This window comes from Pelodiscus sinensis, chromosome 2 (assembly GCF_052426305.1).
Source record: "Pelodiscus sinensis isolate ZL-2025 chromosome 2, ASM5242630v1, whole genome shotgun sequence".
NCBI lineage: Eukaryota > Metazoa > Chordata > Testudines > Trionychidae > Pelodiscus > Pelodiscus sinensis.
Genome location: NC_143053.1, coordinates 66,381,007 through 66,398,840, shown reverse-complemented (window position 1 = coordinate 66,398,840; position 17,834 = coordinate 66,381,007). Strand labels below are relative to the sequence as shown.

Genomic DNA, 17,834 nt, shown 5'->3' with positions numbered 1-17,834 from the left:
CTTCCTACACAGCTGGTGGAGGTCTCCTTAATGCACTCGAGGTTAGTCTTTGTTCATGTTACTTTAATGAGAGACCACGAGGACTCTGGCAGGCAGGGCTGGTGGATCCCATAGTACTTCCCTAATGCATGCGGTTGTCTGTCACCCCAGGTACCACATCCTGTGCTCCAGAAGGTGAAAAGTTGCCCTAACTCTCCTGCTTATTATGAGTGCATCCTAAAAGAAGGTGTTTCCTGCATACCCTGGACCATGAACCCTCCTGACTTCCCAATAAGGTTGCCAACCCTCCCACTTTCTCTGAGAGTCTCCCAGAATCAAACTCTCTTCCCCCGGAGGCTACTACAGCCAATCTGGGAGATTTTTCAGATGCTAAGAGTCCGACGGCACTTTTCTGCCTGCCCTGGCCGCATGCCATTCCCTGATGTGGCCAGCATGTTCCTGTGGCCCCTGAGGTGGGAGAGCAGGGAGGGTTTCATCATGCTGCACCCGCCTCAAGCACTGCCCCCACAGCTGTTGCAGGGGCAGTGTCTGCAGGTGAGGTCAGTCGCGGATCCCTCTAGGGATCATGAAGATGTGCTGGCTGTTTCCAGGAGCAGGGTGGTGCCAGGGCACAAAGGGTACGTCTAAACTACATGCCTCCGTCGACAGAGGCATGTAGATTAGACCGATCGTCAGAGGGAAATGAAGCCGCGATTAAAATAATCGCAGCTTCATTTAAATTTAAATGGCTGCCCCGCTCTGCCGATCAGCTGTTTGTCGGCAGATCGGGGCAGTCTGGATGCGCCGCGTCGACAAAGAAGCCTTTCTTGATTGGCACAGGTAAACCTGGTTTCACGAGGCATACCTGTGCCGATCAAGAAAGGCTTCTTTGTCAACGCGGCGCGTCCAGACTGCCCCGATCTGCCGACAAACAGCTGATCGGCAGAGGGGGGCAGCCATTTAAATTTAAATGAAGCCGCGATTATTTTAATCGCGGCTTCATTTCCCTCTGCCGATCTGTCTAATCTACATGCCTCTGCCGACAGAGGCATGTAGTCTAGACACAGCCAGAGACCCTGCCTTAGCCTTGCTGTCACTGCCAACCAGGAGCTGCCTAAGGAAAGTGCCACCCAGCCAGAGCCCACATGCCAACCTCCTGCCCCAGCCCTGACCTCCCCCACATCCAAACTCCCAGAGCCTGCGCCCCTCCTTCACCCCAAACTTGTGCCCCAGCCCAATATAAGTGAGTGAGAGTGGAAGAGTGGACTATAGAAGGAGGGAGATGGAATGAGCAAAGCAGATCTCTGAGGAAGAGCTGGGCCTCGTGGCAGAGGGCAGGGTGATGGTGTTTTCTGTTTTTGTAGTTAGACATTCAGCAACCCTATGCCCCAGCCAGTGTAACGATAATCTGCATCATACCTAGATACCATCTCTAGGTGCTCATGCTTCATGAAATGCATTTCTTTGTCTTTATATCCCACCCTGATATCAAGTGGTAGGAAGTTCTACCACCTGCAAGGGTGAGGAACTCTCGTGGGCCATTCTCTATTCCACCCTGTATCTCAGCTAACTAGGGATATTAGTTAGGAGCTCCTGCATGGAGTGAGGAATATGGGTATGTGACTGGCACAGTTCAGATGCCCCCAAAACCTCTCCTTTCTGCAGCAAGATAGAGAACCTGGCACATGCTTGTCACTTGTGCATCAAGTTGTAGCTCTCCTCTGGCTCCTCGGGTGCAATTTTCCCTATGTCTTCATTGGAGTGCCCTTTATCTGTGCACCACAAAGTCATGAGACCTCTTGGACATATCCATTTAGGAGGACGATGCTCTGCAACTCTCATGTTCCAGGCCATTTGTCCTTGCCTTCATGGAGTAGTGAGTTGTGTCTGGGATTCTCTGCTTGGTATCTCCATCTAATAACCTCACTATGAACTTACAACCTGCATTCCTATTCCTGTATTCTTCATGTGGTGTTGCCTGTAAACATGCAGCCTCCTCCCAGGCACTCCTGAATGGCTTCAGAGTAGCCATGCAAGTTGCTCCTTGCCTCAGTTTCCCTCTTCATTCGTCACATAAACTCAATACACTTTTCCCATCTCTAACCTCGATCCAGTCCTTGTAGCTGGGGTCTTGCTCTTCCCTGTTTCCTTCAGAATGTAGGATTCCAGTTCCTGCCTGGAGACATCAGCAAGATCACCCAGCATTCAGCCCTTTTTGGCCACGGCTTTCTGCCCTGGGGAACTTTTGGGTGACCACCTGACAGCCTTCACCATTCCAATCTGGCAAATTCACTGCTCACCTCTTCAGGGGTATCCCATCTCTGAAGCACTCAGCCCAGTTCTTCCATTGAGCTCCTTTTACTCTCTGGATAATCCCCCCTCTTAGGATGTGGGATCTGCATGCAGGGCAGTCCTTACCAGTATGCACCTGAAAAAGTGGGGCACCATTGGGTCTTTTAATATCCACCTAGCCGCTCTTCCTATCCCGGGTCTCTGGCTCTGTTTCCTGCAAGGATCTAGTTAACCTAAAAGTGAAGAAGCCCGCCAGACCTATTAGCAGAACATCCAACCCGTGAAAGAACCATTCAAGGGTAATGAAACCATTTAACAGGCATTTGCCAGCCCCAGGTATATACTGTCAGTGACTGAATTTACTGCGTTAGTCGACAGGACCGTCGTTTAAAAATTCCTCTAAAATATTTCATTAGTCTGTTGCTGAAGATTATAAAATCACAGCTCTAAAAAATCATCATCCCTACCTCCCCGGGCTTTCATCGGGGAAATGGGCACCAGTTGACAGTACTGCATTGGGCCCCGTACATCCTAAGGACACGCCTGTCTGCATACTAATGTTCTCTCTGGATTCTGGACATTGAACTCTCATTTACAGCTCTCAGGAGTGTCCCTCCACCCCCTCATTACACCAAACTAGAGTGCACCTGGATTGCAATGGGAATGCTGAACCTGATTTCATGCAATGGAGCAGCTGTCCTTTTTCATCCTCTACCCTAATTCCTGTGGGCCCTTCCTCCACTGCCTCCTAAAATTCAAACAGGCCAACATCACTCATAATAAAAAGATTAGCTCCCATCCAGCACTTTTATCAGTTGATCTCAAAGCACCTCACAATCTGCAGTGTGATTCCCCTCACACATGTATGGAAGGTAAGGGAGATACTGACAGGTAAAATGGAACCTGAGATCTTTGGAGCTTAGTGCATGAACCAAAAGCCAGCTGGTTCTCAGCTAAGGCTGTAGAACAGATTCATTATTCTCTCTGTAAGTGATCTCGGTGGCACTAGATGGTACAGTACATTACACCCAGTAAGTATGAAGGTTACAACTATTATCCCCATTTTACATCTGGGGAACTGAGGCATGGACAGGCTGAATGGCTCACCCAATATTATAAAGCAGGGGTGGGGAATCTTTTTTGAGTTGGGAGCCAGAGGCTACTGGAGTGCCAGCACGGACTCCCCAATGCTGGGAGGGGGAGCCTAAGCCTCAGGGGCCAGATCCAGGCACCCAGGGACCACATCTAGCCCCCGGGCCTTACGTTCCCAACCCCTGTTATAAAAGAAGCCTCTAGTGGCATAGGGACTTGAGCACAGGTCTCCAAAATCCTACATTTGTAGCCTAACCACTAACCCAAGCTTTCTCATTCACAACTATTAAAGTTACAAACTCTTTGGGGGGGAATCACCCAAGAATTAAAGTACAGTGAACATTTTCATTAGGTATATATTGATCTTTATTTAAACAAATAACTCTACCCTTGTTTTGCATGCTTTACAGGATATGATTCTAAGTTACCAGAACTGTGTGATCACTGGACTTAGTCAATATAGGATTTTTGCCAAACTGCAGTTAGTAATTCCCTTTCAAACCCATTCTTTGTTGACTAAAGCAAGGGTATTGTTTGTTTGTTTGGTGTTTGCTATTTTAATATTTTTGCAATCTTTAGTCTTTAACTGTAACACTGACAGGTTGCTCTGGCCAGCACTGACCACAGCAAGTTAAAACCCTGTAGTTCATGGTATCCCTTTTCTTGTGCTGTGCCTTAATTTTACACTTGTATGAAAACATAGCTGACATTTCCTTATTAGAACAAAGAATTTAATAATTTACTAAAGGGTGAGTGGGGACATCAAGGTCACATTTCCAAATATCTTTTTCACACCCCAAAGTGTTGGGTGGAATTTCCACAGCTTGTCTACAGCCTGATCACAGCACTTGGGTTTGACTTCACACCAAACATCCTGTTTGTGTGTCTCAGTATATTGGGTGCAGTTGCTGTGTGATCAAGTTCTCCACTTATCCAGTCACTACCCACTGATCAGCTAAGAGTCCGTGTAATTTCTTCTCCTACCATAAAGTGGGGCTGTGTCTAGACTGGCCAGTTTTTCCGGAAAATCAGTCGCTTTTCCGGAAAAACTTGCCAGCTGTCTACACTGGCCGCTTGAATTTCCGTAAAAGCACTGACTTCCTACTGTAAGAAATCAGTGCTTTTTGCGGAAATATTATGCTGCTCCCGTTCAGGCAAAAGTCCCTTTTGCGCAAAGCTTTTGCGCAAAAGGGCCAGTGGAGACAGCTGAGATTTGTTTTGCGCAAAAAAGCACCGATTGCAAAAATGGCGATCGGGGCTTTTTTGCGCAAAAGCGCGTCTAGATTGGCCACGGACGCTTTTCCGCAAAAGTGCTTTTGTGGAAAAGCGTCTGTGCCAATCTAGATGCTCTTTTCCGCAAATGCTTTTAACGGAAAACTTTTCTGTTAAAAGCATTTCCGGAAAATCATGCCAGTCTAGACGTAGCCTGGGTTTTTGACTAGTGGTAGTTGAAGGAGCCAATGAGCAATTGCAGCACATGTGAATGCATGATACCCTGATCAGAAGCCTTGTAGGGGAGCCTTTTTGGTCCTAGTTTGGGGCTGAGTAGAGTATATCTGCTGCTGATTGTTGTCTAGTGGGGGCAAAAAGGATGAATGAGGGTTGAACATGGAAAGGGAGAATGGAAATTGTATTTCGGAAGTGACCCAAAGGAGGGCCAAAGTAGGTTGCATGACACAAAGGGGACCCAAGAGAAAAATGGTGTGAGGTAGAAATTGACCTGGTGGGAGAAAGAAGGGACTGATTGTCACAAAGAGGTAAAAGGTAGAGGAGGATAGGATAAGGGGAAAGAAAAGTTAAAACTTAAGCAAAACAGACCCTGGAAACAGAAGAAGGGATGGGGGCAAAATAAGAGCCATAGTAGGTCACCTTCATCTGTGGTTATTCTACTAAAACCTTTTAGTTAAAGCAGAGAAGAATTTGGTCCACTAAGTTTTTGTTTTAAAACAAATTGCTGACCAGGGTGACCCTGCTGTTTGATTTTTCCAGGAATAGTGTCAAACTGGATCTCTGAAAATGGCTAACCTAAGAACGTGTGTGATGTGAGAGGCAATATAGTATAGTCCTAAACATGACATATAAATTCAAGGAGATACCCTGGACAGGGAAAGAAGTGAGTTCCCTGACTGAGCAGTGAGTCAGATTGGAATGGTGAAGGCAGTCAGGAAGTCACCACAAACTTCCCCGGGCCAGAGAGCCAGGGCCAGTAATGGTCAAAGGCCGACAGCCATAAATCTGATGACAGATATTTCCATTCAGCCCATTTTCTCTATTGCAAAAGCATAGCTAACATGCTGAGTAACTTCTTTACTGTGTATGCCAGAATGGATGACAAACAGCTGTGGAAGTGGCTCCCAGGATCTAATTCCTTAGCCTTCCATATTGCAGCAGACATGGTCATGAGCTGGTTGTGTGGCTTGTCTAGTTAATAGCACATTTTAAAGAATTCTGAGCCGTATGTGATGTGCAGAAGGCAGCCCTACCTTGGGGGCACAATTGTCACTGGCAGCTCCTTGGTTGTCAGTGCTGTTTAACAGTAGCTATCACTATTAGTAATACATTTATTCTACTGCAGCGGGAGCACTGTGAACCGCTTCTCCGATTGTGAGTTTGACAGATCCACTGGCTGTTGCTCAGGGACCCCCCTGAAGATGCTTGATAGATGCTGATTTAACACTTCTAGGCAGACAGCCACTCCAGCAGTCCACTTACCTCTATTCTTGACAACAATTTGCATTTATCCAGTGGTAGTGGGAAAGTATAGTGATGCACTGAGCGACATCACTGAGCAATGGGACATCACCTTTGACAGTCTGAGCAGATTGCACATTATTTTCAAAGACCTGTGACTTAGTTCATTTTTAAACTTTTGTGAAACAATCTGCCAGTCTGACCACTGACGACAGTTTCTGGGATTCTTCGACAATTTTCCTGTTACCTTAGCACTCACCACAAAGATATTTACCCTGAATAATAGGCTGCAGATTACAAAATATGCACACCTGTTATTTGTATGACTAATCAGGGTGTTTATTATAATAAACTGGAGAAAATGTCAGCTGTTGATCATTCCTATAGTTTTGGTTAAATATATCTTGATTTGGATATCAAGCTTTTAGAAAGAAGAGAAGAGTGAAAATATTCATAACTTTTGAAATGTTCTTTCAAGCCTAAATCCACAGTTGCAGGAAAGACAAACCATCTGACTGCAGTGTTTATGAAACCAGGAACTGTAAAAACAAGTGGAGCCAGATTTTATGGCCTGCCCTACCCCATTCAGGTTTCTCATAAGACCCCATAAGGATGGAATTTAGCCCTATCTCCTTTGCTGAGATACCCTCCATGTCGGGGGAGTCTCTCATGGGTGTGGTCATGTTAGCCAGCTCCCAAGCCAACCTTCCTGGAGCCCTCTCTCAATTGGCTTTGATGGGAAGTCAAGAGGTAGGTAGATGTAGTGGCCAAAAGCTGTGCCCTGGCTATATTAAGTTGGAACCCAGTCCTTTGCCTGCTGGTGCAGTTCTCAGGCAAAAAGATTGGCTCCTTGAAGCCACCCCAGTGTTCTGCACAGGATCTGGCTCACAGTAATATTATTTGTTAACTTTGTTGCAGCAGAAGCTGCAGAATTAGAAAAAACATAGGCAAACTAGATTAGCAAAGAGTTTCAATTCATTTGAAGCAAAATACAGGACTATTACTATTACAATTCATTTGAAGTGTATGTAATGCCTATGACGCTTTCTGATGCAAGCTTTGAAAGATGGGTTCAACTGTTTTATGCTCAAAAATGTATGTGTGGCAATGAAACCCCAAAGCTGCAAGTACAGAAATATCAGTGCTCACCACAATTTTGTTTGGCCATTTGCAGATGTGGGATTTTGCACAAAGAAAAGTGTAGCATTCTGGTTACACTTTTGAATATTTGATCCTTTGAGTTTAACTCTTTATAATAAGTATGAGGATTTACCAAGAGGAAGGAAGGGAATCTGCTAGTGGGTTATATTAATAATTTCATCCCAGTAGCATGAAATGTTGGACCAGTTTGTGGAAAGATGGAACGATTTAAATCTAACTTTAACATATGGTCTGCAGAGAGAGTGTCAGCATATTTGCCAGTTTGAAACCTAAATATAGCAGTGTCAAGGCTGTTCCCCAATCTTCCAGGCCCCAACTTTCTGCACTCAAAGTGCCAAAAATTTCAGCTAACTGAATGAATGAGATGTCCAGAAAATGAACTCTCTGTCCCCAACCGCCATTCTCACAAGCAAAAATTAATTTAGTTGCACAAGGATTTTTTGGAGTACAACTAAGGGTGTGTCTAGACTACAGGGTTTTGTCGACAAAAGTGGACTTTTGTCGACAAAACTATACCTGCATCTACACTGCCGCTGAGTTCTGTCAACATAACGTCGACAGAACTCAGCAGTTTTGTCGACGGCTGTAAACCTCATTCTATGAGGAATAACGCCTTTTGTCGACAGAGTTCTGTCGACAGAAGGCGTTATTGCATCTACACTATTCTTTGCGTCTAAACTGTCATGTCGACAAAGCAGCTTGCTTTGTTGACAGACCTGGATGTCGTCTAGATGCTCTTTGTTGACAGAAGCTTTGTCAACAGTATCTGTCGACAAAACTTCTGTCAACAAAAGCCTGTAATCTAGACGTACCCTAAGTGAGGTCTTGGACAAAGGCCGCAACATGGAGAATAAGGAGTTCTTTGTAACCCTTCTGCCTAGTGAAGGGCTAGGTTCACTATCACACACACAGGCACCTGTAAGAGGCAATACTTCACTCTCAAGTGCTGAGTCTGGATATAGCAAAGAAAACGTTTAATATAAAGGAACCCAGCATTAACATGGGAAAACACCACAGCCACGAAGGCATATGACCATGTGAAATTACCCTAACAATGCTTGATACTGAATGCTGCCGTGCCGTTCACTCTGCTGCTACTGTTCACTCTACCACCACACTGCTCTTGCTGTCTCTCTGCTGTGACACCATGTTCTGAGGAGCCCCTACTTGACCCAGTTCTCAGCAGGGCCGTTCCTAGAAAGGGTGCGGGGCTTGGGGCAATCCCTCCAGGCACACGGCACGGGACAACCCCCAGCACAGGCCTCGCCCAACTCTGCCCCCACTCCACACCTTCCCTCTTCTTCCCATCACAAGGAAGCCAAGCACAGTGGGCCTGGTGAGGGTGGCAGGGCAGACTGGAGCAGGCTGCTGGGTTGCTGTGGCTCCTGCTGCTGAGTGCGGGGGTGGGGGAGAGCAACCCCTGCTGCTGCCTTGCACCAGGCCCCCAGGTAATTCCCTAGATCCATCCATAGAATGGTTGAGGCAGATGCCATGAGCCACCCAGTGATTTCAGGGGGTAGTGGGGCACCTTGCTGCTAGTGCAGGCTGTCTCACAGCAGGTTGCCACTGTCTCACAGCAGGTTGCCAGTGGCTTCCATTCTAGTAATGACTGAATAAAACAAGGACTCTCTCCAGTGGGTCTTATCAGCTCTGTCTTCAAACAGTGAAAAGAGGAGGGTCAAATGGTAGCTAGGACTCCTTTGACAGAGCCCCCACCACTCTGTAGGAAGAGCTCGCTTGTTCTCTCTCTCTCTGAGATTTGGCATCCCAGCAGATTAAGGAGTCCCTCAGTCAGGAAAGACTAAGTACAGTTCAACTGTCCTTCACTCATAAAAATCAAGATACCATTTCATCACTCTGGCATTCAGCAACTAAAGTGACCTGTAACCCACTACCAGCCAAAACTGATCATTTTGCAAAGCCGCACTCTCTGCTGCCTACCTAAGCTCTTTGGGTGTATTTATGCAAATACGGTCTGTTCCTGAAGTCTTTTCCTCCCAGCTAGGCCTGCAGATGGGGGAGCAGGAGATACAAAGGGAGCAATTGCCCCAGGGCCTCGCAATTCCAAAGGAATCAGCACAAAGCATGCTCCAGATATGCCATATGCTCTGGCTGGCTCTGAGGGCTGGCAAGGGGCATTGCACTATTTGGGTAGCACTTGGAGCTGACTGCCCCAGCCCCAGCCCCACCCCTTCTGGCTGAGGCCATGCACCTTCTAGGACGACAGAGCTGCTCCCCCTCCCCCTACATTGGCCTGTTGGCTCTCCTGCCCCTAATTCATAGATGTCAGGAGAGCTCATGTGGCCCCTGATTACATCTTCATTATGTGCATCATGAGTGACGTATGCATACTCCTTGGTTACAACCAGTTTCTTCAGTGCCTCAGACAGAATTATATTCCTCTGAAGTTGTAAAGCAAGAAACATACGTTTCTAATGGATCTCAGATGTAGCAAAGTCGCTTCAGTTGATCTGACATGCCTAGAAAAAGGAAAGTACTATGAACTGTAGGATATGCGCAGTCAGCTTTCTCTTTCTTCATGTCTATTTCACTAGTGCCATTCCACTACAGTCTAGCTCAGGGCAAGTATTTTTAAAGCTGGTTGCCTGTGGGGGAGGATTTGTTTCAGATAACCAACGGACTATCTGCTCACTTCAGAGTGGGAAGACATAAACAAGAAGGAATTCCTGGCCAAAAAAAAAAAAAAAAAGAGAGAAAGAGAGAGAGAGAGAGGTTGAATCCAATAATAAACATACCCACAAAAATCACAGTCTAACCAAGAAACTAGCTGTTTCTGAAACCTCAGAAACAGAGACTTTTCAAGTAAGCATTTTTCTATTAGGAAGGGGTGGTACAATAATAACAAAGGGTGCTTCTACACAGTGGCACTAGATCAAAATAAGCAACGCAATTGAGCTAGGAAAATGGTGTAGCTTATTTTGAATTTATTTCGAGATAGTCTAGCAAGCCCATTATTTCAATTGCATTTCAGAATATTGGAGGTATCATAAAACAGCACCACTGTCTAGACATAATCAAAGTGAAATAATAAAGGATAAATTTGGGATATCCACGAGGAACATTTCAATACAATGACATCTATAGGCTGTGTATTAGTCCCACTGTGTCTATGGGAAAGATTGCTAGCTTCTGCTTTAACCATGAAGGCTACATCTACATGGGCAAGATTTTGCACAAATACTTTTAACGCAAGAGTTTTTGCATTAAAGTATTTGCGCAAGAGAGCGTCTACACTGGCATGTGCTTTTGTGCAAGAGATGTGGATGCTCTCTTGTGCAAGAAAGCTCCGATGGCCATTTTAGCCATCGGGCTTTCTTGCGCAAGAAATTCATGTTGCCTGTCTACACTGGCCTCTTGCGCAAGAACAGTTGCACAAGAGGGCTTTTTCCTGAGCGGGAGCATCATAGTTCTTGCGCAAGAAGCACTGATTTCACACATTAAAATGTCAGTGTTCTTGCGCAAGAACTCTCCGCCAGTGTAGATAGGCAGCATGTTTTTGCACAAAAGTGGCCGCTTTGGCGCAAGATAGCGCCAATGTAGACACAGCCATAGAGTGTGTATCATTTTAGTCTGCCTGATGTTCAAAAAGAGATTGAGCCAATATACAGATTTTTTTTCTCCCTGAAGTATTTCAAAATGGAAACATTTTAACTTCTTAGAGCATTGGTCCAGAATATGAACTAATAGGCTGCAAATTTCCATTAAAATAATCAAAGCCATTTTAGAGTAATGGGACTACAAATTAACAGCTAAAAAAAGTAACCTGTTTGTACTCTTAACCTTTGAAAAACAGCAAATAGATGCCCTCTCCACCAGTACAAATGTTTACACCCACCTCCCAACAAGTCTGATAGTGACTGCAAAATATCCATGCAATTATGTGTGTTATTATTCTTCATAGTGTTCAAGTTTGAAAATAACATACCTTTACTAGGTTATTTTCCCTTTTCTGGCTTGTCAAAAATCTCCTGTGTGATATAATCAGCACATTAGGTATAGTATTTGCAAATTTTCTTGTGCTCTTTGTTAGCTGGATGGTCTCCTCTGAGACTATGTCTACACTGGGAAGGTTTGGGGACAAAAGTGCTGTCAACATGCAAAAGCTGCCAAAAGCAAAAATCAGTCAAACCAGTTTTTCTGCCTCCCCTTGTCGACATCTCATGGCCACATTGCTAGCACCTGTGACACATAAGAGCAAAGCAATGTGTGGGAAGGCAGAGCTGATCCCTGTGCCTTTTGGGATTCCCTTATAGCTCTGTGAGCTCTCTGTACTGAGGAATGTCAAAGCAGCACAGAAATCTCTCCACCCTTCCCACTGTAGCAGCAGTGTGCCTGTCACTGTAGGGAAGAATAGAAGCTCTCCAATGATTTGTTCTTTGTTCCCAAAATGAAGCAGCTCAGTCAGCTGTCAGATACTTCCCAAAGTTTTGAAAGGGGTGGAGCACATGCCTGCAGGGTAGCAGAAATCACAAAACACTGAACACAGCCATCAGCGCAGGCACTGTGGGATACTGATGGAAGCCAGTTCTTTTGACAAAAGAAACAGCAGAGTCCACACTGGTTCTTTCTTGACGATAAAAAGAGGGGAAAAGACAAAAATCTCTCACAGAGGTGGAAGGTTTTTGTCACCAAAACTGTGTTGGGAGTTAATTTGAGATGCCATGATGGCCAATGCAATGGACAGTGCGACATGGCTAAACAGGCTTTGCCTGCTAAAGGACTAATTAGCATACCATCTCAAGGTTTGCACTCAGCACCACTCATCCATTGGCTGCACTCAGCACCAAGCAGAATTGCACACGGCACCATTCCCATTTTCCCGTCAAACAAACTTTATAAGTCTGCTGCTTTGGGGGCTCTTGTTCTTTGTTGATGATCACTATCCCTCGTGGTCAGTGGTGTGGTGGGAAGATTTGGGTCTCTGTGGTGTTCCTCAGTGCTAGCTCTAGCGAAGGCTGGGTGAAGCATTTGAGTTACACCAACTAGAGCCTGTTGAATCTCACCTTCCCCACGGAGAACCATCTTAGGCATCTTCTACCTCATCAACCGAGTTTGTGGTGAATACCCAGATGAGAAAGAGTAGAGGAGAAGCCTTCAGGACGGGCTCAGCTGCTTGTTGCGAAAGCTCAAGGCTGGAACTGAGAACTGTTTTCTTGTCCACTATTAACTTGTTGACTTAATCAGCGTGGGATTACCTATAGTTCCTCCCCAAAAGCTACTAGTTAGCTCTAGGGTTGTAGATCCTAGGCATCACTTACCTCACCATCAACTGCAAAGTATTTCTTTATTGTACTGGGATTATTCTTTATTCTTGTATTTATTTGGGGTGTGGATGGATGTGTTCAATATCAAGCGTTTGGGGCTGTGTTTCTAAATTTACAGTATACTTACCTTTGATTTAAACATATCTGGTCTCTGGTTATTCATTCAATTACCAGTGATAGAGATATGGAGTGCCAGACGGGTCTCACTTCTGGGGCAAAGGCATGTAACACCATTCAGAACCTCAATCTACTAAATTGTTCAAGTTACTATGTCTCTCAAGTAACAGAGTGTGGGTGTTTTCCTCGACAAAAGTGCCATTGGATTGTAAATGCTTTCACTGTTTTGTCAACAAAAGATACGTTTTGGTGACAAAACATGCCAGGGTAGACCAGGTCTAAGACATCCACACTACAATGCTGGCTCTGCAAGAAAAAGAAGAAAAAAGTCAAGATATATTGCTTTTGCATTGGTCTTTTTTTTTCCTGTTAAAAACAAAAATAAACTTGGGGAAAGACAGGAATTTTTTAAAAAATGAAATCCAGAAGACATTTACTACCAGACTATGAAATAGATTATAAAATAGGATAACAATTTGGACCTAAACAACTGTATATACTCATTCATTAGTTTGTTAGTTTATAAGTCGACCCACCCTAAGATGAATAGTTAAAAAGAACAAGCCAATGGGGTATGGCCTTTTCATAAGCCAATTCTATATTTCAGAGGTTGGCAAACTTCGGTTGCCGATTTGTCAGGGTAAGCTACTGGCTCATTGGGACATTTTGTTTACTTGGAGCGTCTGCAGGCATGGAGCCCTATAGCTCTCGGTGTCTGATTCACTGTTCCTGGCCAATAGGAGCAGCGAGAAGTGGCAGCCAGCAGGTATCTTGGCCTGTGCTGTTTCCAGCAGTTCCCAATGGCCAAGAATAGTGAATCACAGGCACTGGGAGCTGAGGGACTCCATCCCTGTGTCCATCCCTGTGGACACTCCAGGTACACAAAATGTCACGGCATACCAGTGGCTTCCCCTGATGGGCTGGGTACTGAAGTTTTCCAACCTTTGATCTACAATGACAACGTAGACCTGTTGATAAGCCGACACCTACTCTTTGAGCCACTTTTTTACCAAAAAAAATTCAGCTTATCAACGGGTATATATGATATCTGACAGTTCTTCAATTAAAAATAAAACTAGGAGAAATCATTCAACCAATAACCATGTAAATAGTGGAATTTCTATAGGGCAAAAGTTCTCACTTGGCAATGTTAGACTCAAATTTCAAACCCCTAGTTCCCACTTTCCAAACCCATATGTTTTAATGTACCTTTTATCGAAGCCCAATCCACAAACTGAAATATGCAAAAGCCCCGTCAGATTTGTTGACTTATTATGGAATGTTCTTCTTCGGGTGATGTCCCTGTGGGTGCTCCTCTGTTGGTGACAGGTCATCCCCGGAACCGCAGTTCAGAGTTTTTCTTAACAGCTATTAGCTGGACCGCACATTCACTGAAGGCAGCTCGTGCTGTTGGCGGTTTGCCACCATTCATATGCAATCCTGCTCCCCCTTTCAGTTCCTCGCTAACCACCCTCAATCACAGACAGAGGGGAAAAAAGAAAGAAAAGCACTGCTTAAAGCCCTGAGAACCGGGCATCGTAGAAGTGCCATCAGTGTAATGACCCCATGCCGGCTTTGGACAGGCATGATGCCTGTATACGCTGTTTGGGGGAGTCGCATACCCTCAAAAAATGTGATCACTGCCAGAGCCTTATGACAAGGGCTACAAAAGACCAGGAGCTTTGGCGCCATATGATTCTTTTCAAGTGGGCTCTGCAGGCCTCAGAAGGGTCTCAGCCCTCTTTGACTCCAGGGGATCTGTGGAAACACGGATCTGTGTCTCCCACACCTCACAAATATCTCAAGGCGAGGGTCTCCCTGGTGAGGTCGTTGTCCCTGACCACTCCCCCCCATCAAGCCAGTGGAGACTCGCCAGGCACCACAGACAACTTGGTGCCAAGAATTTTAACAAGAGTTGCTAGAATGGCACCCCATGCTCACTCCAAGCTGGATCGTTCATCGTTGGCACCAGAGAGATCATGATGGCGAACCCCGGCACTGCCGCAAGTGGCACCACAACACCCAGCACTGAGAAAGAGCGGGGAACCATCTGTCACAGCCCCACAAGTCTTCAGCACTGCCTTCTGATGTGCTAATATCAGTGCAAATGCCTCCCCCGCCAGACTCGGCAGCTGTGCCGGTGCTGCATAATCACACTGGCCAACTTGAGGGCATTCACACAGCTGATGTTGAGAATGCTCAGCCTTTGCTATGCTCTCCCTATCGAGTTCCAGGCTACATTATGTCTCCGTTGTTACACAAAAATGCTGGAGTAGCTGACACATAATCAGAGGAACACCTTCTCCTCACAACACTCCTCTCCTACTACATCTTGTCATTTTCACCATTACCGAGAGGGACCTTACCACCCACAGTGGTACCCTGACTGACATTTTTCACCTCCCAATTGTCTGCCCCATTATCCACCCCAGTGGGCCCCATGGGACTATTGGAGACCTTGCAGATGCCACTCTACAGGCCCATCTGTGTCACCAAAGAGGCTTCCACCAGCCTCCCTATCCCATACCCTTCTGAATACCGCTGAATCCGAAGACAACAAGGAGGATCAATTCTCAATGAGCACATTGTTACACGAGCCCCGTAGCTTTCCTCGAGGAACGGTTCATCCTTATCTCCTGATGAGGCAGTAATACCTGAAGATACCCATTCTACTGATGACCTGAAACAATCTCAGGAACTTTTTAAGAGGGACCACTACTCAGGAAGTTCAGCTCCAGGAGGTAAAGGAGAAACAGCACCGTCTCCTAAAGAACACCTATCCCTCCTCTCAGGGAAGGATTGCATTAACAATTGATGAAGCAATAATGGAGGAATCAGACACATCTTTGGTGGTGGATGCAGTGAATCAACATTCACAAGCTCCTCAACTTAGGTCAGCAACCAGTGACAAAGAATATAAATAACTAGCTCTATCTGGCAAAAAATATATATTTCTCTGCCACCCTGCAGCTCAGAATTGCAAACTACTCTGCATTGCTAGCCAGCCATGACTTTGATGATTACTCCAAGCTTGCTGAGCTCATGGAGCACCTCCAAAAGATCCATCCTCAGGACAATAATTTGTGAGAGGCACACCATCGCCTGCACAGCACTACTATCAGCAATAGATAGTAGCTCACCAGCAGTGGTGAGGAGAGCCTCCTGGTTGCATGTAGGAGGTGTGCTCAGGGAGCTTCAAAGAAAGGTGGAGGATCTCCCTTTTGATAAACAAAAGCTGTTTGCTGCTAATACAGACAAGATCCTGCATAGCAATAAAAACTCTCGCACCCTCAGCATGTACACGCCACCATACCAGCAAAAGACATATCTGCTATACGACAGGAACAAAGACACTTACTAGAACTGACCACAGCATAGACCACATGACTAATAAATCCAGACAGCAGCCTCAGAGGAAGCGTCAACCTCCCTCTCTGATCTTTCAATATATTTTTTATTTCTTATTAATAAATAGCCTATTATGGGAAAGGAAACTAATTTGGACTCTGACCCTTATGTCCTGGACATAAGTTGAATCATGATCAAAGCAAAAATGTTTCCATCCTATTACCTGCCATAGCCACCTCCTCCATTTAGCCTTTCAGAGTCATAAGATATTGGAGTAGGGACTGCCATTTGCTATACGTTTGTGCAGCACCTAGCACAATGGGGTCCTAGCCTGGTTAGCCTCTAGTCTAGAGCTAGTACTGCAATAGTAATATTCAGGAGTGCTAACAGTGCTGCTCTGCACAGTCATACCACTCTAGTTTCCCTGTCTCATGAAGGGCAGTCATGACATGTTAGCAACATATTTAGCTTGCATTCCTTCTAAACTTCCCTAGAGTCCTGGGTGCTCTAGTGGAGCTAAAATAGTTCATTATCCGCCAGGGGAGAGAGGGAACGGAAGAAAATGCCAGAATCCCTTACTCTTCCCCGACCCCATGCAGTCTCCTCTCCTAGGTAGCAAAGAATGAGCGGAAACAGGTGGTTGTGGGGCTCTCTAGAGCAGGGCACGCCACGCCCCCTCCCGTTAGCTGGAGGGAGGGCTGCCTTGTTAAAATGAAACCAGCCCCTAGTAATCTTCCCCCTCCTGAAATCCCTTCTCATTTATTCCCTGCTGCTGGTGGAAATACCTCTGCGAGTCTTGTTTGGGTCTTTGCTTCAGTCTCCCCTCTTAAACTCTCACCCAGTGTTTTGATTTCTTGATCAAAAGCTGAACAATACTTAACATTTTTCTTAAAAATCCTCCCTTCTCTCCCCCATCCCCTTTACTGATATTTATGCAAATTCCCTAATACAGTACCAGGAAGTAAACTGAAAACTCTCAGCCAACCCACTGAAACCAAGCGAAGTTCCTCTTCTGCTCTCTGGGGTGGCAGAGGATCGGCTTAGCTGCTCTGGGCTTTCTCTCCCAGCTGTAAAATCCCGTGGTCTTCAAAAAACCAAGCGAGTAGCTTTTCCTCTTCCCGAGGCTCATCAGCTGGTTTGAGTTTGAACGGCAGCCTGGCTCCTGCCTCAACTCTGTGGCTGAAGTAACTGTGGAGTTGACTTGCTGCTTCCAAAGTTTCGCATTCAGGGAAGTAAGTAAGCGTCTTTTGTCTCCTAATTTGGCAGTGGGTAGCTTGTTTGGGCGCCGGTGGCCAAGTGTAATTTCTGCGATCCTTTCCGAGCAGCGGGAAATGCAGGGAACAGCCCTGCTGGCAGGGAGCGGACTAAGGGGGCTTCCTAGCGTTTGTCAGAGGGAACCACTGAGAGTTTCTCTCTGGGGATCAGGGGTAAGGCATCTATTTTGCAGCAGTCCTAGTTGCTATGGAAACTGTCCCCCCTCCCCCTGGATTTACCTTGCACTGCAGATCAGAGGGAACTTTCATAATAGACACTTGTTTGTCTGTTGGATCAAACAACTTATCACAGGAGCTTGGGTTTGTGCTTTGTTTATTGGCTCTCCTAACACACTGTTAGCAACACTGGGACTTGGGGGCCAGGACTTGCCCCATAGATGCTGGAACTAGAGGTGCTTCTGCACCCAGTGGTTTGAAGTGGTTTCCATTATATACGGGGTTTACTGTTTGGTTCCAATCTGCCAGCTCCGCTATACAGATTGTTCCAGCACCTCTGACCTGCCCTATTGGCATGCCAATCAGAATAGGGAAAACTCTACATACGTATTGGTATAATCTTCCTCTAGCCTCCTATCTCCCCTAAAATAAGGAGAAG

General features: G+C 45.8%; 1 protein-coding gene and 1 long non-coding RNA gene across 6 annotated transcripts in view; one reads left to right on the top strand and one right to left on the bottom strand.

The window, feature by feature from the left end:
- Positions 1–1,081: 1,081 nt before the first annotated feature.
- LOC102463161 (uncharacterized) lies at positions 1,082–17,087 on the bottom strand. Of its 2 annotated transcripts, XR_016348760.1 has the most exons (4): positions 16,955–17,087; positions 13,827–14,080; positions 11,162–12,923; positions 1,082–9,902 (listed from the first exon to the last, which is right to left on the bottom strand). It is a non-coding gene; the product is annotated as an uncharacterized LOC102463161 (long non-coding RNA). The 2 variants fall into 2 exon arrangements; XR_012901446.2 differs by having other exon boundaries at positions 1,082–12,923.
- Positions 16,967–17,834, top strand: part of LYN (LYN proto-oncogene, Src family tyrosine kinase) — an 89,619-nt gene continuing 88,751 nt past the window's right edge. Inside the window, exon 1 of one of the 4 annotated variants that reach the window (XM_075920679.2) lies at positions 16,967–17,201. The gene's annotated coding sequence lies outside the window, so the exon portion shown is untranslated. The remainder of the gene's footprint in view (positions 17,202–17,834) is intronic. The other 3 variants (XM_075920678.2, XM_075920676.2, XM_075920675.2) reach the window with 3 other exon arrangements.